Below are 26,308 nucleotides of genomic sequence, written 5' to 3' on the forward strand. Positions count from 1 at the left end.
TGAATAAATATGCTAAAATATAAATTTCCTTTTATAAATAAAATGTGTTCAAATGATCGCTTTTTCCTTTTATTCAGTGTAAAAGAAAATGTACTTTCCTTCCTTTATTCCTTACTCTCTTTTTCATTCTTTGCTTTCTTTTCCCACCTTTCCTTCATTCTTCCTGTCCTGTCTATCCACCAAAAAAGGGGGGGTTGGAATTCTTTCACATTATACATTTAAATAGGGGGCACCTGTGTGGCTCAGTTGTTTAAGCATCTGCCTTTAGTTGAGGTCATCATCCCTGGGTCCTAGGAGGGAGTCCCACAGGTCAGCAGGCTCCCTGCTCCATGGGGATTTTGTCTCTCCCTCTCCTGCTGCCTCTCCTGCTCCGCTTATGTTCTGTCTCTTGCCTTCTCTCAAATAAATAAAATCTTTAAATAAATAAATAAATTTAAATAGGGATGATGACTCAAAACTGATTCTTATTCTCTATGTCAAATTCTATGGTTTTGGTTTGAGTAGAACTTCAAGATTTTTGCCTCATCTCTTTGAGCTTTGCTTGCCAAAAAGGAAAGTTGTGCTAGAAAAGTCTTTCATTCCTAGACTGTGGCATTGATAAGATTTTGTCATCCCCTTTAAAAGATAGTATCAAGCAATAGCTTTAGATACATATCTATAGTTTCATATTTTAAAACTGTTTTAAATCTCTTCTGTGAAATGCCTTCTATTTTTAGTAGTGTATGTAGTATGTCTTCATTTCAAATGCTTGGCATAAAGCGTAATTACAGGGATATTATAGCATGTTTCTATCCTCATTCTCTTCTCCCCAGGTTTACCTTAGTAACAGAGTTTGAACCCATTTCAGCTGTAATCAGAATTCTGCTGAACAGATAACCACTGAAATGCCTTCAATTTGCCCAACAGAGAACTTTGAGAACCAGGAACTTTAAAACTTCCAAAGTCTCGGGAATTTTTAATTCTTAAAATTAATATTTTCCCTAGCATCCTGAAACGTGTACATCTGCTGGTCTGAATATTTTAATGAGCTAATGTCTACCATATGCCAAGTGCAATCTGCACTCACCCTTCTCTGGTGTCTATAATATTAACTGCTTAGCAGGCATTACCTTCAGCAGTCACAATGATAAACATGCAGTTTGCTATTCAGCTCCCATTTGTCACTGTTGACACGTTTAAGCATGGAGAGTGACTTTCCACTCCCCTCAGTTCTGGCATCTGGTAAAGCTTATTAACATGGCGGGAAGAGTTTTAATCTTCTACAGTTCCTGGTTTTCTCAGCCAATAATATTCCTATGAATACCTGCCACAATAATTGACATTTCTCCTTAATATTTCTCAAACCCATTCTTGTACCTCTACCTCCACTAGCGCCCTTTGTCTTAGGCAAATGTTAGCAGTCACCTGGGTCATTGCAAGAGCCTCCCAACATCTCTGCTTCCAGTCTCAGAGCCTTTAATCTATCCCCGCCATATTGCATTGCTATCAGAAGAGTTCATCATGTAGCAACCTTATTGTTACTCTTTGATTTCTTCAGAATTCCTTAACATGGCTTCTATGACTCTTGTCATTGAAGCATTTTCTTCTCCAATTTCATCTTTCATTATTCTCTACTTAATCTCTTTAGATTAAAAATGTCTGACCATAGTTTCCCTCTCAAAGCTTTCCTTTCTCTAGGCTCTAAACCTTCGTAGATGCTGCTGATTCTGTCAGTAGTGCTTTCCTCGGCTTCCCACTTTTGCCAAGAAATCCCATAATCATCAGCCAATACCTTTTCTATGTGAGTCTAGAGTTCCCTGCATTCACCATACTTTGCTGTGATCATATGCTTACATTCTTCTGTAATTTAAAATAAACTGTTTGTAGGTCAGGTAAAGCATTGTTCACCATTGTATCTCAGTCTTTTGTATAGTTTTGACTTGAGGAAGGTGCTCACTAAATATCTGTAGGATGTTATTTAGAGTTAAGCATATTTCTGGAGTTGTGCCATACTTGAAAATTATCTAAAGAGGTACTAAAGATTCCCTACTCAAAGGAGTTTCTTTATATTTTATGAATGGATTTAATTACAAAAATATTCTTCATGATCTTATAAGGCCCTATATTTAGATCTGATTTAAATAACCATATTTTATAGGAAAATACAATGTTTAATAAGTGAATAAGTATCATGTGCTAATATAAAAAATGAACATTTGAGGAACTACTGGAATAACAGTATTGAGTTTATACTATCTTTCAGGGAATGTGCTCAGTACGAGAGCTACAAACATAAATAAAACCAGATCTTCATTCATTAAGGACTCCAGGCCAGCATGGAGATCTTTACTCACGAGATAGTCCTGATAAGTATAATAGTGATACTGGTTGTAATACTGATAATTATGGTTTAGTTAATATTTAATGAGGCCTCTCTATAGGCCAAACTCTCCTCTAAGTATCTTTGTTGAGTATAGTGACTCATTTAATACTCATGGTAACCCTGTAAAAACTAGCTTCTTCTGCTTCTTCTGCTTTTCCCAGTGTCATGACTGCTGCTGTATTGGAGTTTCTTGAGGAAAGACTGAAATAACAAAAGTGACTATTCAACTCTGAATAAGGTTTGCTATGAGGAAGGGCAGAGAAATACCTTGTTAAGCAGAAGGAGATGTGGGAATATGATGAGAGGCATAATAGATAGTAACATAGGAAATGTTTGTCTGGAGGTGGTATAAATAAAATTGAAGTTTTGGAGGCAATATTATTATTTTTGATGAATAATAATTGTCAAATAATTGGGCAGTGACTAATATATACGAAGAAAGATACAAACAATTATTTGCAACTGATTGTGGCAAATATTCTTGTGCAGGGTTGATTGCTAGATAATGGGAATGAAATGGAAATGTTACTGAATTCCAGTCTTTATATATTACTTGTCATAAGGCCTTACTTAGCATATAAACGGATAACTGTTCTGTTCAAAGTATATTTTTAAATGCCATATTATCTAAATGGTAGGGTTATGTACATAATACAGTTTTGACATTTGTTCTTGAAACTAAAATACTGATATAGGTTTATCAATTCACAACACACATTTATATACAAACAGACATTATCTAGTTCAAGCACATTAGCATCTTTACACAACATATATACAATGAGTATTATGCCTCCATCAGAAAGGATGAATACTCAACTTCTGTAGCAACATGGATGGGACTGGAAGAGATTATGCTGAGTGAAATAAGTCAAGCAGAGAGAGTCAATTATCATATGGTTTCACTTAGTTGTGGAGTATAAGGAATAGCATGGAGGACATTGGGAGATGGAGAGAAGTGAGATGGGGAAACGGGAGCGGGAGACAACATGAGAGACTGTGGACTCTGAGAAACAAACTGAAGGTTTTGGAGGGTAGGGTGTGGGGCTTTGGGTGAGCCTGGTGGTGGGTATTAAGGAGGCACCTATTGCATGGAGCACTGGGGGTGGTGCATAAACAATGAATTTTGGAACACTGAAAAAAAGTTAAATTAAATTTCAAAAAAGAAATCAAAATAAAATAAAAAGCTTAGCTGCTTCAAAAAAAATCCTCATTTCAGAATGAGTTTTCTTATATTTTACTGACTTTATTAAGTAATTTGTCAACATTGTCGAGCAAGCACACTCATAACAAAACACACAAACACAGCCATTTGGAGAAGACTGATTTCAAATTTAGGAACTCCTTAAATTTTCTAGCACATTTAAGAGTTTGAAAAGACCTAGGGGGTTCCAGTAACTTGCTTTAAATGTCACTTATAGTTTGTGGTGAATTTCAGTCTCCTCCAGCTGTTCACACACTAGTGTGTACCTGAATCTTCCCCAGCCATGGTTCTCTTGTTGGAAATGAAAAATATATGTGGATTCCTTTATGTATATGCTTTCCCTCGCACTAAGAATTGTACCTAGAGTAAATATAAGGAAGTCTGAGTTCGACTAAATGAGTCATTGTTCTGCAGACAGACTCCTGAATTGGGATGCACCTCTGAGTCACTTTCATTTTCACCTTTGTTCTTCTGCCTGTGGCTGCTAGCAATCAGTCACATTCACTGCTCCCTCATGAAAATATATTGTTGTTGCCCTTCAGCTCTCCCCTCGTAGCTCGGGAGCCCCCGGAGACATTTAAAAGACAAAGATCAATCTGGCTTTTAGATTGTTAGAAGATAGCATTAACCCCTGATGCACTGCATGTCACAGCAGGAGGTGATGGACCTCTGATCCTAAGGCTTCCAAGTTGGGTTTTTTTTTTTTTTTTTTTTTTTTTAAGAGCATATGATCCGGGTCACCGTATCCAATTCCTTAAGAGCCTCTCTCACATAATAATCAATTTAAACCCACTGAATTTTCAAATGAATCCACAGGTATGCCACCCCATTATACCATAGAAAAGAATCTACTGTGTCATGCTTTTGTAACCACACAGTTGCACATCTTCCTGCAAAGATATACCCAGTATCACCACTTGGGAGCCAACTATACCTTCTTCAGGGAGCTAGGTATGTTGATCATACAGCACTGATATTTAGGTAAATTCAGTGGGACAGAAAATTTTAAAGTGAAAGAATAAAAACTTGAGCAGAACAGAATGAGGTTCCCCTGGCACGAATTTATGTTATTCAAATCACATCTAGGTACGCATATCCTCTGGAAAAATAATATCAGGTTTACACAGGAATTATACAATTTAAATAAACAATTCTGCATGGGAAAGCTTTCTAAATGACTGCCAAAAAAAATAGGCTACACTGGAAAATAGGCTTGAAAGATTCAGGCGTGTCCTTTGTCCTTGGAGTACATATTAAAGCAATTAGGCTCACCGTACTCCATTTCAAAAGTTTCCTTAAGCCCCTCACAATAACTCAAAAAACAAATTAATAAAAATAATGAAACAGGTGACTGAAAATATTTTTTAGTTGAAAAAGTGCTCTGTGAAAGAGAAAGCCAAAAAAGCAATGAGCTCTCTATTCCACAAAAACAATTGTCTCTTTTCTTTCATGCATAGTCACGTGGTGTTAAGGTAGCACAGGCAATATTGAGCATGAAGTAAATAAAGAACTTAAGCTGCTGCTGTCCAAAAGGCAGAAAATACCATAAAGCTACTTATGATGCTCGGATTCCAAGAAATGATGCTTAATGTTACAGAGAAAGAGAGCTGCAGTATCACTCAGCCATTTCTATTTCTTGAAATGCAAGCAGACTGAATATGCCAAGCAATTTACAGGGAAATGAGTCCTTCTCCAGAAAGCAAGTTATTTATTCCATGGTACCCTAGTATTTTGCTTTAGCAATGTTCAAGGACTCTCTTGGTTGCTGATATAATAAGCAGGAAACTTAGAAAAGAAACTTTTATTTATATTAAAGACAAGTTTCCAGAATGAACAAAACCCACTACACTCAAAGCAGATAGGTGACGTCTGTGAAGAGGAGCTGGAGACACATAGTATATCTGTCATATATCTTTCATGGTTCATCTATTTCATAGGCCAATACTGTGTAAAGTGTTGTTTTTTAATGTTTTAAAATTCATCCGTTACAGATACTTTTGTGGTTTCTACAAGGATCCCAAATAAAGAATCCTTTGAAATTCTAGATTTCTGGATTGTCTGGGTGATTCTTGACGTTAGTGCCCCCAAATAAACACAACCACAGAACAGCAACAACATCCTCAGAGTGTTGGCTTTTGAAAGTCATACATGCCCATGGTAGAAATTTAGAAAACACAGATAAACAAAATTAAGAAAGTAAAATGATCTGTATTCTCTCCATCTGGAATTGTTGGTGTAAATTCCTCCTGTCTTTTTTGCTATGTATATACATTTCTATTAACTTAGAATATTAGCAAAGTACACTTATGACCGAATGCACCATTCCATTCATTGAACACAAATGTTATATATATGTTGATGCTATTAAGTCCTCAACAATGTACAATCATATATCATTTAAATCTTTAAAAATAATGTGTTAATAAATTATGACCCCCCCCAAGCATGTAAGCAAGTAAATGGGTGATGGAAACAGAAACTGCTAAGAGGAAAAATATGATACTTTCAAAATATGCACATATATATTTTTTTCCTCATATGTATATTTATGAGAAAGGAAACCTCTGACTGTGTTGTTTGCAATGAATAGAATAATGCTTTTAGAAAGCTCTTGGAGATTATTAAAATTATAATTCACCAATAAGGAATTGAGATCTAGTATTACAAGTTATATAACAAAACTAAATCTATAAATGTCTCAATGATATAAGTAGCAAGAAAATGACAAGAGATAGAAAATATTTTGATAAAGTAATAGACTGAAAATTGCTATTTAGTATACATATAACCTACAACTGGAAAAATAGATGTACAGAGTTCATTAAAACTTTGGGAGACTATTATAGATAATGCTGCTTTGCTGGTTATCAGTCTGTTCGAGTTTTCTATTTCTTCCTGTTTCAGTTTTGGTAGTTTATATGTTTCTAGGGATTTGTCCATTTCTTCCAGATTGTCCAATTTGTTGGCATGTAGTTTTTCATAATATTCCCTTATAATTGTATTTCTGTGGTGTTGATTGTATCTCTCCTCTCTCATTTGTGATTTTTATTTGTGTCCTTTCTCTTTTCGTTTTTGATAAGTCTGGCTAGATGTTTATCAATTTTATTAATTTTTTTAAAGAACCAGCTCCTAATTTCATTGATCTGTTCTTTTTATTTATTTATTTATTTATTTATTTTTGGTTTCTATAGTATTTATTTCTACTAACTGGAATTTTGGAATTTAAAGGAGTATGTTTTTTTTTTTAAAGATTTTATTTATTCATTTGACAGACAGAGATCGAAAGTAGGCAGAGAGGCAGGCAGAGAGAGAGGAGGAAGCAGGGTCCCTGCTGAGCAGAGAGCCCAATATAGGGCTCCATCCCAGGACCCTGGGATCAAGACCTGAGTCGAAGGCAGAGGCTTTAACCCACTGAGCTACCCAGGCGCCCCTCTACTAACTGGAATTTAAATAAAAACTTAAAAAAAAAATAAGGTAAAACTTCAGGAGCCATTAAAGTTCCAAAATTTCTGAGAGGGAAGTAGTAATGTGGAATTGTTACCATGTACCATGGTCTGCATAAAAATTTGACAGTAAATAAAGGATGAAACACTAACATATCTTGCTGATACATGAAAAAATATGAAATATTTGCAAAGATAATTAAGAATATGTGTTATTGGGGCATCTGGGTGGCTCAGGGGTTAAGCCTCTGCCTTCGGCTCAGGTCATGATCTCAGGGTCCTGGGATCAAGTCCCTCATTGGGCTCTCTGTTCAGCAGGGAGCCTGACCCCCACCTCTCTTTTCCTGCCTCTCTGCCTACTTGTGATCTCTCTCTCTGTCAAATAAATAAATAAAATCTTAAAAAAAAAAAGAATATGTGTTATTTTCCTGAATAACTCTGCAGCACCTGAGACTGATGTATTATAATACTCCTCAATGATCGTATATTCATTTGAAAGGGGGGAAATTGCTTTAAGGCAGCAAAGATCAATCTAATTATTTTTGGAGTCAATGCTTCAGTGTACTCTAAGAAAAATTCCATAATTTTCTAGAATTCTAAACATTTTTTCTTTTGTGGGGAAGGGAAATTAATCTCTTGTTCCTTGAGTTAAATTTTTAAAAAATGAATATATTTTTTTAGTTGAGGATATGATTAAAATGTTTAATTTGGGGCACCTGGGTGGCTCAGTGGGTTGGGCATCTGTCTTTGGCTGGGATCATGAGCTTAGCATCCTGGGATTGAGCCTCAGGCTCCCTGCTCATCAGGGAATCTGCTTCTCTCTCTCCCTCTGTCCTCATCCCCCTACTCATGCTCTCTTTCTCACTCTCACACTCCCTCAATTATTTATTGAGATAAATAATATATAAATAAATATACATACTTATTAAAATATGTTTTTTAAAATTAAAAACAAAATATGTTTAATTTATGAGTTTGAACATGATTTATTAGAAAAAAATGCATCAAAAGTTTTTCTAAATCTGCACAATGTTCTTATTCACTTATTGTCATTCTATACTTATGTTGAAATTTTATTTCCTTCAAGCAAGATTTTATTCCTTCAATTCATGGATCAATATTTGCTCAAAGCATTCAAGAGCTACCAAAGAAGGATATTTGTTTAATTATATAGCACATTTCGTTAACCAATGATCTTCAATTTACATCAAAAGAATAGTTTTTGTCTTAACAAAAATTAAGTGATTGGCTAATAAATGAATCAGTTCACTCAGTTAAACATATTAGAAACTATGGAATGAGGCCACATATAGTGTTTAAGCTTTCCCTTCATTGGCAATAAATTAAAAAACTGAAACATCCACATAACTTTGAAGTTGTACATTAAGTCAGTTCAAATCCCCTTCCTAACTAGACACTTGCTCTTAGGAATCATCAGAGAAATACTTCAAAACATGGCTGACATCACTGAGTGATGATGTGGTGTGAAAGAAAGTTATGGGAATAAATATGAGGCTGACTCCAAAACACTTGAGTTGAGCAATTCCTTATTCCAGGCTTCAAACCTCCCTGATGAAGCAATGGAAATCAATCATTTCCTGAGCATGAAGCTTGACCTTCAGAAAAGGGTTGAATGATTTGTTGCAACTTTATAAAGAGGTACAAAGAGACCTTCATTAATAGTCCACTCAGATTATAAGTCATGTTTTTTTATGAAAGTGATCTTGAAAGAACCTTCAAAGGAACAGAGATCAGAATCTGATTAAAATAACATCTGATTAGCCATACTTGAGTCCATCTTTCCAAAATTTCCACAAATATATAGCAATGAACACACAGAAAGAGGTAAAATCTCATTAAAATATTGTGATATAATAATGACAAGTCTTTCACTAGATTTTTAAAGGAAATTCCACTAAATACATGACCTGTATAGTTGAATAAAGTATCACAAGTCTTAGAAAATTTGTGATTTAATGCCTAAAAGAGACCACACCTGTCCCCCAGTAAGAAGATAGGGAAACCCACTCATCTACCACTCTATGAATCCTAATTCAAAACCTCAGAACAGCCTTTTCTCTATGTCTACACCCAAAATTATCAGCTGAAATGAATATTCAAAAAAAAAAAAATTCCTGAGCCCAGCCAAAGAAGTTTTAAGTAAAAATATATAGGTTTAGAACATAGGAATAAGCATTTTCAATAAATATCCTAGGTGATTCTTTGCCACACTAAAGTTTGAAAAACACTATTTTATATCATGACAATTTTTTTAAAAAGTTAAGTTAAAAAAAAGTAGTGTACAAGTAATATAAACTCTGACCACATGAATATGACAGGAGTAACATTTCTGTTGAATTTTCTGCATTTGCTACCACCATTAAGCCTTTAGAATCTGTTTATATATAGATTTTATGAAGACCCTAACCCTAACCCCTAACCCTAACCCCAATCAACCTGGCATTCCAGTCTCAAGAAATAATTAATTTCACATTAGGTTATAGAGGATAAATTATGTTTAAAAGATCATCTGAAAGTACATACCTTGATAGAAGATTTGAAGTTGTTAGAGATCCAATTAAGACCAAGAGTAGCAATTTCTTATTTAACCTAGGAAGTGAGTTTGGTGGTAGTTCCACTCTGATTAACAAAATTAGAAGGGCCAGCTATCCCTTAGCTTGATAAAAAGTTTATTTCCCCAATCTTGATCATGGGAGAAGAATATATTAAAAAAACCTTCCTCATGATCAAATGGGTTTTTAAAAACCATGATCTATAGTCTTGTAGAGACCCATCAAAAGAGCTAAGTCCCTGGGATCTTCATCTCTAGACCATATCTATACACTTTCAATACAGTTGTTGTGATTTCACTGAAAGCATATATTAGAAAATTAACTGAATGTAAAATTCTTGGTATCACAAAGTATTAGCAAAACATAAGATCATCTTTCTATAGCTCACCGATACCTTATCCATGCAGTCCTAGTTAAAGCATTTCAAACTAGTTCATAAAGATAAGGGTACCTATGGGTACTCTGGAAAAATAATATTTACTGAGTCAATTCTCAGGGATGGATCACACTGATAAGAAAGATTGTGATGACCTGTTTCTGAGAAAATTTCAGTCAGTTAATAATATGGAGCAGTTGGAATGCCATTGTTCAGGTTAGTTAAAGGGAATACTAGTTTGTGGGCAGGAAATGTAGTCAGGATACTTCAGTGACCGAATGTGCTATTCTTTTGTTTTTGTTTTTGTTTTTGTTTTTAGATTTTATTTATTTGTTTGTCAGAGAGAGCACAAGCAGAGGGGAGAAGCAGACTCCCGCCTGAGCAAGGAGCCCTACTGGAGACTTCACCCCAGGACCCTGGGATTACCCTAACCAAAGGCAGCCACTTAACCAACTGAGCCCCCCAGGCTTCCCCAGAATGTGCTATTCTAAATGAGAGCAGCATCTCCCCACTCCTGCATTGCCTGCCCCCCCCCCCCCCCCCCCCCCCCCGCTCCCAGTGGTTGGCCCTGAAACCAAAAGGGCCAGGAATAGGTCTAGAAGGAATAAAGAGATAAACAAATGCAAAGACAACCAACTCCTCCAAAACAATAATAAAAACATACATCAAAACTCTGGTAACATCATTAAAGAAGTCAATCAGTTTAATTTTACTTATTGTGGATGTGAATATTTTCAACAATAATCTCCGAAAGTATCTTTTCATCAATCCAACTAATCATTTGAGAATCAGAAGTGGAAATTTTTAAAACTGGTTCATGTCCATGGGTAAGAAGATTTGTATTCATGAAAGACATGTAACTTAGATGAATTATATGTTTTCTCAGACTGGTTCAAGCATTGTCTGAATTTAAAACAGGCTCAAAATTGGTGCCTCTTAAATGTGAGTTGGGTTCTCTTTACTATAGAAAGACCTCATAAATCTATGTGTGTGTGAGATTAGTAACTGGGAGTGCATAATAAGTACCTGAATGAATAAAAAGGAAATATAATCTGTGGGGAGTAGGCAGAAAGGGCAGGAATACTTGTGCAGAATTAGGACAACAAATGTGTTTAAAACAGCACAACCTTTCCACACCCCTTCAACTACAGTTGCAACGTACAATGCATCAAAAAAAAAAAAAAAAAAGGTTAAATGAAGAGCTGTGTTACAATTTAAATGCAAGATTTATCACTAAGAATGCTTTGAATGCCCTTAAATATATCTTGATGAATTTTGATGCCTGAGTCTGAATTAAATGCATAAATGTGGATATAAAGCAAAAATATATGTGCATATGGTAAATATTTGCCTAAAAGTTAATTAACCTAATTGAGGACATAAAGAAAACTTGCTTGGAGAGGGCACAATTGAGATTTCTCTTGCAATATCAGTAACATTTCAACATTTAGAGTTGACAGATTTCAGAAAATGGAAACAATGCAAGTAAAGACTTGGATATGGGAAAAATGGAGCCTAGAAAAGTAATTCCAAGGTAAGGCTAAAAATATGTGTATGTGACTTAATTCAGGTGAGGCAAAATAATCAAAGGTTGGGACCACTGGAGGCATGCAAGTAACCTGCATGGATCTCAGCCAATGGACCTAGCTGCCCTCAGAAGGTAGCCATCCAAGCTCTGGGCTCTAGAAGACCTATCAGGTTGGTCAGCTGAATGGGTTAAAATGGAAGAATGCTGTAAGAGAATGCAGGGTAAGACCTGAACTGGAAAGTAGAGCCATTTTAGTCCACAGCAGGAAAAAATCAGCATCAAGGTGAAAAGTGATACGTTGTATATTGGAAGTGGGAGAAGCTCCTTGGGAAATAAGCCTGTCAGAAAAGTTCAGTGTAAACCATGGATCCCATTTCTCTTTGGTCCCATCTTGTGCATCTTAATGTAGCTCTGCTCAAGGATTCTTACTTGGCAAGATTCTTTAGAATAACCATGTTATTATATTTTTCCTATTACTATAAAATTCTAGTCACTGTACAATTTGTTGTCAGATTCATGAGCACTCTGGAATTAGAGTTACTATGAACTAATGACTATTATAATACAATAATGACTGTAGTATCAGAATCATTTGATTTTGGAATACAGGAGTTGGTTTGTATTGACTTAGTTAAAATCTAGACAATTCGGTCATTGATTATAAGCCCAATACGTCTATTCAATTTGTGCCTGGGGACAGTAATCTGGGCAGGATTCTTAAATTTCTTTTATCTCAGAAATACTTTCTTGGGACACCTGGGTTTCTCAGTTGGTTAAGCATCTGCCTTCGGCCATGATCCCAGGGTATTGGGATAGAGTCCTGCGTTGGGCTCCTTGCTAGGCGGGGAGCCTGCTTTGCCTTCTACCTGCTTCTCCCTCTGCCTGCCACTCTCCCTGCTTGTGTTCTATCTCTCTGACAAATAAATAAATAAAATCTAAAAAAAATACTTTCTTAAACCTCAGATCCCCCAAATTTTACTTCATTTCTTTACTGTCTATCACAGGGAACACTTGACAATAATTTTGCTACGCATTACGTAATTCTTCAGTTTCAATCAATCACAAAGGTCATCTGTTCTATTTCTCAGCCATCTTTTCCAAGCGTACACACTTTTCCTCCAACTATATTCTTTGAATGGGCTGCTATCCTCTTTGCTCTGAGATTATTGTAATAGCTTCCCTACTTGTTCTACCTATCTCCAGGCTTGCTCCCCTAGAATCCACTTTCTAAGCTATAGCAAGAATAATATTTTTTTCTGAAACTTAAATCTGGTTATGTCATTGCTTGTTTAAGAGTTTAAACTTCTCATTATACCACAGCAGACTCTGAAATCCTGCATCTCTCCAGCCAATGCTCTCACCATTACCCTTTCACACTCTACCTTCCAGCCAGAGTTGTGTTTTAATTATTACAACAGGCCATGCTCTCTCACCTTTCACCCCTTCATAATTTGAAGCCGTTCAGTTCTTGCTGCTCAGCTTAAATCCATCCTATTCTGTATGACTCACTTAGACAGCACATCCTGCTGCCTCATAACACCCAATATTTTCCACATTATAGAGCTCACATCTCTCTTTATATCTCCACTAGACTTTTAATTCCAAGAGTAGGAACGGGATCTTTTTTTTTTTTCCTAAGATTTTATTTGTGTATTTGACAAAGAGAAAGAGCACAAGCAGGGAGCGTGGAAGAGGGAGAAGAAGGCTCCCCTGCTAAGCAGGGAGCCCTATGCAGGGCCCAATGCAGGACTCAATCCTGTGACCCTGGGATCATGACATGAGCCGAAGGCAGTCCCTTAACCAACTGAGCCACCCAGGCACCCCGGATCTGTCTTATTCATTAGGGAATTTTCATCTCCTAATACCAGTATTTAGTAGGACCCAATAAATGTTTTTTAACTAAATGAATAAAAGAGTGGGGACACAGAAAAGTCCTTAAGGTGTCAGTGACCACATTTTGCTCAGCATCAATCAAAACAAGTATCAGTTCCAATAATGTGATGACATTTCAGAATATAATGACCATATAGGACAGAGAACTGAGACAATATTTGAAACAGACACACACACCCCACAAAGTGAAAGACTTCAAATTACAACAAATGGTTTAATTGCATTTGTTTGCCTTGGGTTAATCAAAAGACTTTTCAAGCTCTATTACAATTATTATAAAAGATTCTAAATACTAAGTGTTAGTTCTAAGAATAAGTAGGCTGAATAAGTAACTGAATGTGAATAGGAACAAACACTATCAAAAATCTTCCCTAAGAAATGTCATTTAAAGGTCAGCCTTGCTCTTTGCTTTTATTTTCTTTGGATTTAACAAACCAAACATTATTGCAAGCTGTTTCCCAGAAAGTAAAGGCAATTACTCAAAACTCAATGTCCATTAAAGAACATTAAAAAGTATACACTTTTACCATGTATCATATACTATTACCTTCACTGTAGTTTCTACTTTGATAACTTGTTTTTCTGTCTCCAGGTCCTTTTCAATGGAGTTCTGACATAGAAGATAAAAGAATATAGCTTATTTCATCAGGAGTCTTGGTTACATGAGGAATTAGGAAGCTACTCACCAATTAAGGAGTTTACACAAATTATTCCCGACACAATAAAATGAATGCTTGACTCCAACAGACCGTGCACATTCATGTAAAATGTTGGGTGACTTGGTCTATAGCTATCTTCATTCAGATGTTGCACTCAAATATTCATATCTTACCCACTCACTTTCAAAGATTGTCATCCATTTCATACACATTTGGATAGACATTCCCACACGTAAGGACCTGAAAACAAACCTTGAGTTTTTCAGAACTTAATTTTCTCCTCAAACCTTCATTAAAAACCTAATTAGAAACCAGCCCTTTTTTAACACCTTGTACCACATCATGAGAATAACACCAGTTTTGTGCTGCACATAATCAGTAACACCAGACATTATGCACGTAGTTTGGTTAAAACACTGCATACTCCAGGGAACAGCCTCAACCTTTATCTTGTGTTCTTGAAGCTAGTGTGTCACCCGTACATCCATAGTCTCTCAAAGTTCTATGAGTATTATATAGAAACCTGCTGTTTATGCTAATTAAAGGCCATTGTTTTCTGCTAACTTCAGTTATCTCCCATAACTCACACTTATTAGCGAACACATTCACTTATGTCCTAGCTGTTTGATTTGTGGTTAAACATTTTTCATACATTAGAGTAAAGTTACTGACCTTTAGAACCAGGTGAATTTGACTTGGGACAGAGGAAGCTATTCATTCCTAGATTAAACAAGCATAATTTTTAAAAGTGTGACAGTCAAACATTACAGAGCAGTTTGAAGCTTTGGGGAATGAAGGCAAGAGGATTTTAAATCTCTGTATTTAAATAAAGGTCTCATGGCTTCTGCACCCTGATTAAATTAAATCAGCTGCCTGTAAAACATACTTGCATGCTTAGCATTACCAATTTACTTTCTACTTGGCACGCTATGAAATGTGTCATATTGAAAATTGGCGTAATTCTAATTGACATTGACCTGTGTCAACTGTGGATTAGCAGTTTTGCTTCAGTGATTGCATCATGAGTGTGAAATGCCTAATTGCTATAATTTTATTTTAAAATAGGTTGCAGCTAAACGAAACCTGATAAAAATGGCAACCTGCCCTTTGGAATGAGCCCTTATTCACTTAACTATTTACAAATGCAGGCTAGGAAACAATGTGGGAAGAGGTAAAGACAATTGGATTCAGATTCAGAATTCAGAACCCATTACTGGATTTGTTATGAACTTGCATAGCCTTGAATGAGACATGTTATATTTCAAGACCTCACTTTCCACATCTCTAAAATAAGGGTTGGTTTGAACTATTCTTAGTCCTCTGTAGCCCTAAAATGTCCTGCCTCTCAGTCGGTTACTAAGGTTGCATATTTAAATTCAACAAGGAAATCACAATATATTCTATTTCTTGAACATGGTTTATTCCTGCTGGAAGCTGTGCATTTACTCAAAGATCTGTCATTTTGATCATATTTTTATGCAAATTTTATGTGCATGTAGTGATTATTTTAATACAAATAGATGCTCTGGGGATAAGATTCAACTGGTTTATTAAATAATATTTTTTTAATTTGAATGTTTGAATGTAATATCCCTAAGGCCATTGCTGATGGAATGGCATCCAGTCAATCGACAAATTTCTAACACCTGATCCAAATAGATATCTGCCAAGTAACTTTTATTCAGAAGCAGTTTGGAGGTTTTGTTATTGTTTTTCTGGTTGTTTTGACAACTTTTGTTGGCATGGTAATAGAAGTGCTTTTGTTTCAGGGTGACATTGAAATGGATCTGTGTAAATAAATTAGCATTCCAATACCACATTGACATTTGGTTGGAATAATAAGTTCATGTCAGTGTGAACTGACCCAAATAACTCCACTAAAGTTCATAAAAAAAAAAAAAAGGTATATTATTATATATGCTTGCTACTAAAATGGGGTGGTTGTATTGGATTGACATCCATTGCCCTACATCTGATCTTCTGTACGTGCATGTGCTGAATATTAATAGCATAGAGCAAAAACATAGGTAAAGAGAAGGAATAGAGTGCTAGTTTGTTATATGAAGATATGATTACTGGCACTTTTTCAAAAAGCTATTTTCAATGGAGATTTTACAGGGTAAATAGAAATCCTTTTACCTAGTTTACAAGACCATTCATGTTCTGACCCTTGCCCAGCTCTTCAGCCTTGCTGTCTGCCATTTCTTCATTTCTCATTTTATCTGAGCCCCACTGACCTATTTTATCTCTAGTTTTCTGAATATGTCTTGCTTTCATGCCTCTGAGACTCCTTGCTGTTTCCTCTGCCTAATGTGTCCTCCCTTTCTTAGCAAAAATCTTCTTATTCCTCTCAATCTCTGCTCTAACAGAGAGCTTCATCTGCTCTTTTATTTAAGCAGTATTTACCACTTACCCTCATGTACAAGAGTCTGCTGTAGATGCTGGGAATGGTTCCGAAATCTTACAGTGAAATGAAATAACCAGGAATTTATAAATAGTGTAAGAGTTTGTGGAGGGGAAATATAAACTGTTGTAAGGAGGCACAAGTAACCCAAAGGGGTAGAGGCCAGGAAGGTGCAATGGATGCTGTGGTGTCCCCACTCAGACATACCCTGCAAGACCAAGAAGACAGTTCACCAACTTCTGGGAGTGTTGATATTAGGAGGACCTTCCTCTGATCTTCAAGGTCCTTCTAGGGGCACCTGGGTGTCTCAGTCGATTGAGCATCTGACTCTTGGTTTTGGCTCAGGTCATGATCTCAGTGTCCTGGGATCCAGCCTCAAGTTGGGCTCCCTGCTCAGCACAGAGTCAGCTTAAAATTATTCCCCTGTCCCTCTCCCTCCCTTTCTACCCTTCCTGCTGCTTGCTGGCATATATGTGTACTCTCTCTTAGATAGATAGATAGATAGATAGATAGATAAAATCCATCTTAAAAAAAAAAGTCCTAGTTGGACTTAAAATCAAATTGACATGAGACAAATTAACAGGTGAAAATAAAATTTAATATGCATATGGGGAATCCACAAACATGACATTCCAAAGATAATGAGGCAACATGAGGCTTATATGAGTTAAGGAGAGGGGTAGTGTCTGAGCATATGAAGGGGAGGAGAGTCATTAGAAGGAAGGTGAAAGGAGATGTTTTGCAGATCAGTTCCTTAGGCAAAGGGAAGTCTATATTAATAGGTCTCTTCCTGGTATAGGCTCTTCCTTCCATTGTAAACTGAGGTTCCAGGAGAGAGCTTTCCTGCATTTTCTTTTTTGTTCTTTGTTTGTTTGTTTGTTTGTTTTAGCTCAAAATAATGTTCATGCGCCAAAGTGGCCCATCTTGGGGCAGCCTGCCCTTGGTCCCTACATTGGGTTAGAGCTGAGACCATTTTTGAGAATTTCAAATGTCAAAGGGAACTTCCTTACCCAAATTTACACCCCCTTCCCTACCTCAGTTCAATATGGAATAAAAAGGTACCAAGATTTGGCCTTTTTGCATCAATCTCTGGCTATTGCAAATTTCAGTAGGATTATCAGAGGCCGCTGACAAAATGGGATCCCAGTGCAATTTGTGCCCAATCTGGTTTCTCCACGCCTTTTCAGATATTGATCCTGACTGCATTCCCTAATAAACTTCCACGTGCAAATGTCTGCATTCAAGTTGTTTACTGGGAACCTGACCTAAGACAGAGGAAAGGGTTATGAGACGAAATTAACATCTAGTATAATAGATAAAGGATTAGTCGTAGTTAACTAGGTGAAGAAAGGTCAGGAGAGATTCTATATAAAGATAACAGCATTTGCAAATTCACAAACAAGGGAGGGAAAGCGTGTTTTTGTTTGTTGTTGGACTATGAAGTTTTGATTACTTGCAGAGGATAAGATGAGCAGCAACGAGAGATGAGGCTAGGTATTGCAGCAAAACCTGAATGTGAGGCCACCTTGATCTTCATAACTAGCTTGGTAATCCTTAGTAGGTATTCCTGAGTTCATGATTGATTTACTAACCCTCTTTGTGTATCTATAATTCTTACATTTCTTTCTAGGAGGAGAATAGAAAGCCCTTGCATGTCATACAGCAGGAATTAGACCTCTTGCACAGCCCTCAAGCATGGAAAGCTGTAAGTAGCGACCACTAAATCTACACAGAATCAGGAAATTGTGCAGTTCACCGCACCCCTCACTGATCAGTGACGCCACATCGCTTTAAAACTCTCTTGGCACAGCAAAAACTGTGGAATTGGCTTTTGTTCACCATCTGTCTAGGTGACTGGCCTCCTGAATAAATCTCATATTCCTTTTCAGGCAACACTCTTGACTATGGTTCTTTTGAGCAATGGGGAGTCATACTTGGGATTTGATAACAAATCCTGAAAGACAACCATGTAAGTCACTTGTAACTTAGGCGAACTCTGAGGCTGAACCCACTATTAGACAGGATTTGTTACATCTTTGCGTATAGAATTGATACCCCCAAGGACATGTTAAGGAATGCAGTTTTTGCTAAGTACATTATAGAGCTCAAGGGGAGCTTTTTATTGCATAGTGCATAGAACACAGACTCACAAATCCTTGTTGTATTCCTAACTGAGACCATTTTAAATAGTTAAAAATATTTCCATAGGCTCATTGATATTCCTCCCAACATTAGGTGAAGCAGATTCCCCTTCTCTTGAATGTAGGCTGGAGTGACTCCTCTAATATTAATAGAACATGGCAGAAGTTATGCTCTGTATCTTGTGAGGCTTTTGAGTGACAGTATAGCTAGTGGTTTGAAGGATAGCTCCTGCTTCGTTCCCTCTCTTCCCTTGCTCTAAGGGAAGCAAATCAACATGTTTTGAGAACACTTAGCGAGCCCTGTGGAAAGCCCCACACCTAGAGCGGACCCACTGTGTCCCTCTCCCCATCCCATCTCCCGCTATTGCCAGCCTTCAAGCTGGCTAGCTAAGGCTCCAGACACATGAATGAAGCAGAAATAAATAAGCTCTCCATAACATGCCTGTCTAAATTCCTGATCCACAGAAACCACGAGATAATAACTGATAGGTTGCTTTTGAAGTACAAAGCTTTAGGGTGATGATTTCACACAAGTAAACTGATGCAACCTCCCTCCCAAGTCCCTCTAGTCATTCAAACAACTAAGGGCTGTCTTATTCTTCTTGGTTGGATCTACTAAGCACTCTTCACTCCAGCTCCTTTAACGATCCATACTTATCTCATCACCCCTCATGGGAAGGAATCTTTTCGTTTTCCAGACTTAAGTGCCTAGGTTCACACAGCTGGTAAGTGACTTTTCCATAATTAAAACTGCGGCTGAACCTGCCCTACACGATGAGATATAGTTGGAGAACTTGAAGCAGAGCAGCACTACTTATATTCAGCATTGTACTGAATATGCTAATCAGTGACATCAGAGAAGAAAAAGAAATGAGATATAAAAAAATTAAAGAAATAAAATGTGATCTTGCATGGAGATGTAAGGCATGTCTACGCAGACATTTATTGTTTCAGTCCCCAGCTTTAAAACCAGCACTTAAAAATTTCCAAAACCCACTGGTAATCAGGGTTATGGGTAAAAAGAACTACTGTTATCTTGACGCTTATCTCTTACGTTTCTTAAAATATTAGGACTTCCTATGGATTTTTTTTTAGGTAATGTTGGTTGTGGCTAGGAAATACAGGGCTATTGGTGCCCGTCTGACTGACTTAGGATGGAGTATATGCAGAGATATCCCTTGCTTAATAAAATGAGAGTTTCTAATACAGTTTTTGTTTCTATGTTCTCTGTATGAACCCCCACCCACCTTTATTAAAAGGCCATCCCTGGCTGATTACGTTAAAGCCTCTGCTCATTAAAAGTATTCCCACTGACTTTTGGATCAAGCAACTTGGCAGATTAAACTAATATGGTCTTCTTTGCCCTCTAACACAGAGAAATATTGGATAGAATATAAAGACAATGATAAAAATAAAGAGAAATATGTAACTTGAGTTTAAAAAAAGAGAGAGAAGAAATTCTCTCTTTAATCTTTTCTTTTTGAAATCGTCGTGTATTTTTTGTTGTTAGGGTTGCCAAAAATGAAAATGAAACCAACATGATGTTGTAGCAACTTGGGAGGAATTTAGTTAGAAGAGGCCCAACAATTTCATGAAGTTGTTACACTCATTGGAGGACATTGAACCATTTGAGTCAAGGAGCTGTGACTAAGAATCCTGCATAAATCCAGAATCTTAAAAAGTCTGCCTATTTACTGACAGACCTAAATCAACAGCCCCTTCACACGGCCAGGAAAAGGACAAGGACATGTTTCTTTACTTAGAAAGTCTTAGGTTGGGGTTGCAGGAGCAGGGACTAGCCTGAACCTTAGAACAGGTTTAATGATCATATTTAGATTAACTACATGGGTCAGGAATTCCCAAACTAAGAAATTAACATAAATACAATCCCTGAATCAATGAAAGCATTAGGGAACCCAGCAAAAAGAAAAATGTAAAAGTTTTTTTCTTAAATAATGATTTTTCAGTGAGGGGTACCCCAGAAAGGGAAATAATCTATCTTAATGGATATGTTCCAGATATACAAATAAAAGGATTAGTGTCTCTCAAAAAACTAAATTGAAAGAAAATCAGAGACTATGAAATTAATCTTTCAAAATTTAGTAGATAAAAAAGGAATTGATACAAAGGACATGAATAGGCTGTTTTACAAAAGAATATCTAAAACTGAATGCTTTAAATTTCTTGAAATTTAAAATTTAGTGAAAGAGGGACACCTGGCAGTCTCAGTCAGTAGAACATACAGCTCTTAATCTCAGGGTCATGAGTTCAAGCCTCACATTGGGCATGGAGTCTACTTAAAAAAAAAAAAAAAAATCAGTGAAAGATTTAAATAGATTAGACACGGCAATTTGTAAACTGGAAAAAAAAAAAAAGGAGGTCTGAGGACAATACAGAGATAATGAACAAGACAGAAATGTCCCAAAAGAGAGCTCTGACAGTGCTGAGCTGGAACGTACATTAAGGTAGTAACTTCTGAACAACAGAGGGCTTTTTTTAGGTTATATACCCTTGGTAGTTGATATTAGAGTTCAAAAATTATAGGGCAGTCGGTGTAACCCCACCTACCACCCTGCCATAGGGCACAGTATATCCCTGTGGCAGATGTGCTATGCAACATGAAATATACAAAGAACAGGCATAACTATTTTTTAGGTTTTAGTATTGGAAGGACTTAATAGCAGCCTAGTGAAGTACCACCATGGTGACCCAAGTTATAGAAATGCACTGAACAGTCTGTGCCTAACTAAAATCTGACATTGGAACAATGGTTGCTAGAAACTCTGGGGCTAATCTACCTTAATTTATCAATCTTCATCAAAAGAGGAGGCTATCCTGATGCAGGTGAGGAAAGCAAATTAAAATAACCACCGTGTTACACAAGATTATCAGTATATAACGCAAAATAAAAAACATAGAAGTAAACACAGGGTCAGAAGAAAAATAATACCCTTAATTGAATTTGCCCCCCCAAATTCTCTAATATTTCCTTGGGGGCAGAATTGGAAGTTAGAACCATGTTGGAAAGTTGTTATTATATTAATAAATGCTTTACATATTGATGTAAAATGCAGATCTTTATCATATATAATTTATGCTTGCTTATGTTATACTTTTATATTAATCATCATAATCTGTTTTATTGTCATTATTTGCTTTGAGCTAAAAATAAGTCCTTCTACTATTATTAAAGAAAATAACTAAACCAAAAAATGGAAAGCCGTTTAGATCTCAGGATCATGTGGAGTAAACCTGTGGGTAGTTTATCCCCTGAGTGTCTTCAGGTGTTATCTTCAAATTACCTTCTGGGCATCTTGGTGCCTCCATTTGAGACTGAAAATTATTTTCATCATGAAATGTCTAATATTTACTTCCTGCACAATTCCTTACCCACATCCATGGTATTTGTTGAAGTCTTGAGTCTCTAGTCCGTAGTGTCATTGAATTTTTAGTTATACTATGACACCATGATTATTACTCCCACTTCACAGATCAGGAAAACTAAGGTTCAAAATGCTAAATTGTTTGTCTCCAATCAGGTCATAGAGCTTATAATACAATTGCATGGGATTGTGTGACAGGTGGTGTGAGTCAAACTGCTTAGGAGGAGTCTGGGAGGAGGAGCCTTCAGCACTGAAGCACCCAGATGTTTCTCAGACCAGGCCTCCCCTGCAGGCTCCCAAAATCCCTTGAGATCACGCTCCCTCCAGGAAATGCAAATGCTGGGACCGATTTGGCCATTTTCTGAGCTATTCTTAATGCCAGGCGCATGGTAACCCGTCTTCCTGCCCTACCCTCAGGACCTGCGCTTTCTTTCTCACACACCCACATACCGAAGTCACCCAGCACTCGGGCCTCCAGCTGTGTCCTGTTTGCCTTTCTGGGAAACCTCACGCACCATCCTGGCTGGTGCTGCTGGCAGTCGTCTCTCATGGTCTTCAAAAGTGAGGGGAAAAATTCCTTGTCATTATTTGGCTATCTCATAATTTTCATCACCTCTTGTTCCTCCTTCAAAGAGTTTAGAAATCCAACCTAGAAATCAGTGGACATAGATGACTGGGTCTACAAAATAATGGGTAAGTTGCCTGACATCTCTCCTTATTTTCTTTGGATCTAAAAATGGAGCCAACAAAAGTACCTGCCCCATAAGTAGAGTCATTTTGAAAATTAAAAGTTTTAATATATGCAGAGCAGTGCCTGGCACATAGTAAGCTCTAAATAAATATTAAGTGTAATTTTCATGATGTCATCATCAATATCAGCAGTGGCAATATTAATTGCCTTTCATTCCTGAAAGTAAGAAATTATCCATTGGATTGTGTAGTCCACTAACTTAGCACATTGACCTGATTAACATGATTTCATATAATCACCCTTTGTCAATTTTACATCTAGGAGACAAGAGAACTTAAATTATTTTATAATTTATACTACTCTGTGTAAAAGGGTCTACAGATGGGATAAACTTGTTTTCTCTGGAAATCTATAAGCATGGTTCCTGGAGAGATCAGATTAGTGAATTCACCCAGAAAACTAAGACATACATATGCAAAACAAATTGGTACAGTTGTCTTCTAAATAAATTTTTATTTTCCTGCCTTGAGACAGATGATTCTGTATGGCGCTAAGGCATACTAATCTCCCTGCAAGCAGTCATATTCACATCCTTGACAAATGTCATTCATTCATCCAGTCTGTTGGGAAAACCAGTGACACAGTATGGACAAGGATAAAACACTAGGATAAGTGAAAATTGTCTATATCATTGACAATAAAAAAGATAGGGTAAAAAATACATTTTCCTAATATTTCAGCTTCTTTTCATGATAAGTTAACCTTACTATGTAAATTATTTTGCTGTAATTTTAGATATGATTTCCTGTTGGCTTATTTAGAATTTTCTCACTTACTATCATAATTGACAACCATCTATAGTTTAGTATTGAAGGCTTTTTTTTTTTTTTTTTCAGGCTTTTTCTACCAGATTTACATTATAAACCATTAGATTGTTTTCTGTATTTCTTCATACTCTGGAAGGGCAATTATAGTATTAAAAATGCTTTCTTGAGCCTAGAAGTTTAAATTAATGTCTTGAGCTATTTGCTCAGAGTTTATCTCAATATTTCCTTATTATAGTTTTCTATATCTATCATCTGTGTTTCTTTGAATCAATTTATAATAGTGCTTTGAATACAATGTGCTATTTTGGATACCAAATTGATCAGTCAGCATTCCCCAGAGAAATAGAACCAACAGAATGTGTGATATGTGTAAAAATGTTTAAGAAATTGGCTCATATAATTGTGAGGGTGGGAAAATTCTAAATCTGGAGAGTAGGTTGACTGGCTAGAAATTCAGACAGGATTACTATGTCTCAGTATGGAGTCATAATTCCTTCTCCAGGAAACCTCAGTTTTTGCCCTTATAGCCTTCAACTGATTGGATGTTTCCCACCTCGTCATCAAAGGCTATTTCCTTCACTTGAAGTCAACATATTGTAGATGTTAAACACTTCTTTAGGATACTTTCACAATATCCAGAATACTGTTTGACCAGGCAGCTGGGCACCACAGCCTGGCCAAGCTGACACAATATTTAATCATCACATATATCCTGCTTTGTAGAGTCAAACTGATGGAACTCTTCTTGAGGATTTTATCTTTTAACTTAGCCTTAGTTGCTAATAAATGATCTGAAGTCTCAAAGACCCCCCAAAAAACCATGTTTATTCCTCACATACCCTGCCCATGGGTAAGGTTGGCTATGGTTCCACTCCGTATTGTCTTCTCTTTAGGACAAAAGCTGACGAAGCAACTCTAGCTGGAACACTGCCAGTCTCATGGCAGATGGAAAAAAGAAATGATGAACTCTATGCTGGCTCTTAAAGTTTCTATTTATGTCACTTGTATTCAAAATAGCCACAATAGGTCACTTGGCCAAGTCTGCTGTGGGGGTATGGGAGGTGTTATATAACCCTCCATCTAGGCAGGGCCTGGCAGGTGACATGGTCAAGCCTGACATCTATGACACAGTGAGGTGTAATTCTCCCATTAGAAGGGAAAACAATATTATCTACCTGTATCTACCATATGGGTAATTTTCAATGTGTTATCACAGAGTATTCTCAAATATTTAAATAGTTTGAACTTTCTATAAAATATTGTCAGTGAATGTTCACTATACAAACAAGGACATATAGGAAGTAATGTTAACTTCAATGTATTTGTAAAAGGACAAGATTTTTTAAATGTTCCTTCTCTAAAGGGTGAAAGCAGTTAATAGTTTTAAATTCATTCTCCTATTTAATAGTTTATATGCTCCGATTATTTCCATAATTAGTAAGTTTGGCAAATATAGGCTTATGGAATTTAAACTATTCAAGATAAAGATATCAAATAGTTACAGGTGTTGCCTTCTTTCTAGCTCTCACCCACCCAATCCTTAGTAACATGACAGAAATGAGCATGGAGATGTAAAAATAAGGGAAAATCTGCATTACTACTGAAAGCTAGGGCAAGTTCCCACTTAAATTCTAGAAAATGTTATATCTAACATGGACATTTTAGGAAATAACCCAGTGAGCAGATTCCTATTCAACTTCCAAGTTAATAATATAGGCCCTTTGGATAAATAGAGATTCTGTACTCTAAGGATAATTCTACAATTTTAGGTGTGTGAGAATTATAAATAAGGATAGGATATGAGGAATGTAAGGAATATTTTACTTGAAGACCCTTTTGTTGCTGTAGAACACAGAATTTGAGCTGTGGCTAGCTGATCAATTGGAGGCCTAGGTCCATATCTTCAAACACAAAGCTTGTAGTGACAGGTGTGGCAGTGTTAGCCTTAAGTGACAATAATCTCTAATAGCATGAGAAATGAAGATAAGAATTTTAAGAATTCTTACTGTCTAGGAAAAATGTAAGCAGGCTACATTGAGAAGGATGATAGAAGTAAGAGGTTAGACCACCTTCTACCTGAAGCAGCAAAATGCAAAATTGAGTAAGGGGGGGAACGATGTAAAATTTATGACAGGCAATATAAATAATATAGGCCTCCTATATTTCCCACTGAAGAACACTTATAAATTAATAAAGCAAAGATGAAGAAATATTACTGTGTGCATGCACACACATATCATAGGAAACACTTCAAAATAGCAATTGCCCTTATCATGCCCTGAAGGAAGCTGGGACCTGAATCATTTACTTGGCTCTCCGAGTTCGATTGTGGTTGTAATGGTGTCATAGAAGTAAATCTACTTCCACTCTTACCAGAGTTGGTAGCTCATTTCTGGTATCTATCTGGGCAGTGGAAAGAGATATCTTTGGCCCTATTCAGTGGACTCTTCCTCTCTGCTCCCAAGATGGGAGTCCACACCTGTCCTTGGTTCTTGGCTTAAGGCCCTGACCTACATATGTTTCAAGACCTCAGGCCTGAGACTCTGTGCTCCTAGCTTGTCCCAAGTTATGTACCATGTATCCCCATTTATTAACTTGGGTCTTCTGTCTCAGATCTTGACTTCTCTTTCTTGATTTCAAAGGTGAGTATCTATTTATTCAGTTCTTAAAGATTTATTTATTTTAAAGAGAAAGCCTGCACATGCATGCGTGCATGTGGGAAGGGCAGAGGCAGAAGGAGAGGGAGAGAGAAATTTTAGTAGACTCCACACTGGGCACAGAGCCCAACCCACAGCTTGATCGCATGACCCTGAGATCAAGATCT

The sequence above is a fragment of the Lontra canadensis genome, unplaced genomic scaffold (assembly GCF_010015895.1).
Source record: "Lontra canadensis isolate GAN:19392208 unplaced genomic scaffold, GSC_riverotter_1.0 scaffold19, whole genome shotgun sequence".
Classification (NCBI taxonomy): domain Eukaryota; kingdom Metazoa; phylum Chordata; class Mammalia; order Carnivora; family Mustelidae; genus Lontra; species Lontra canadensis.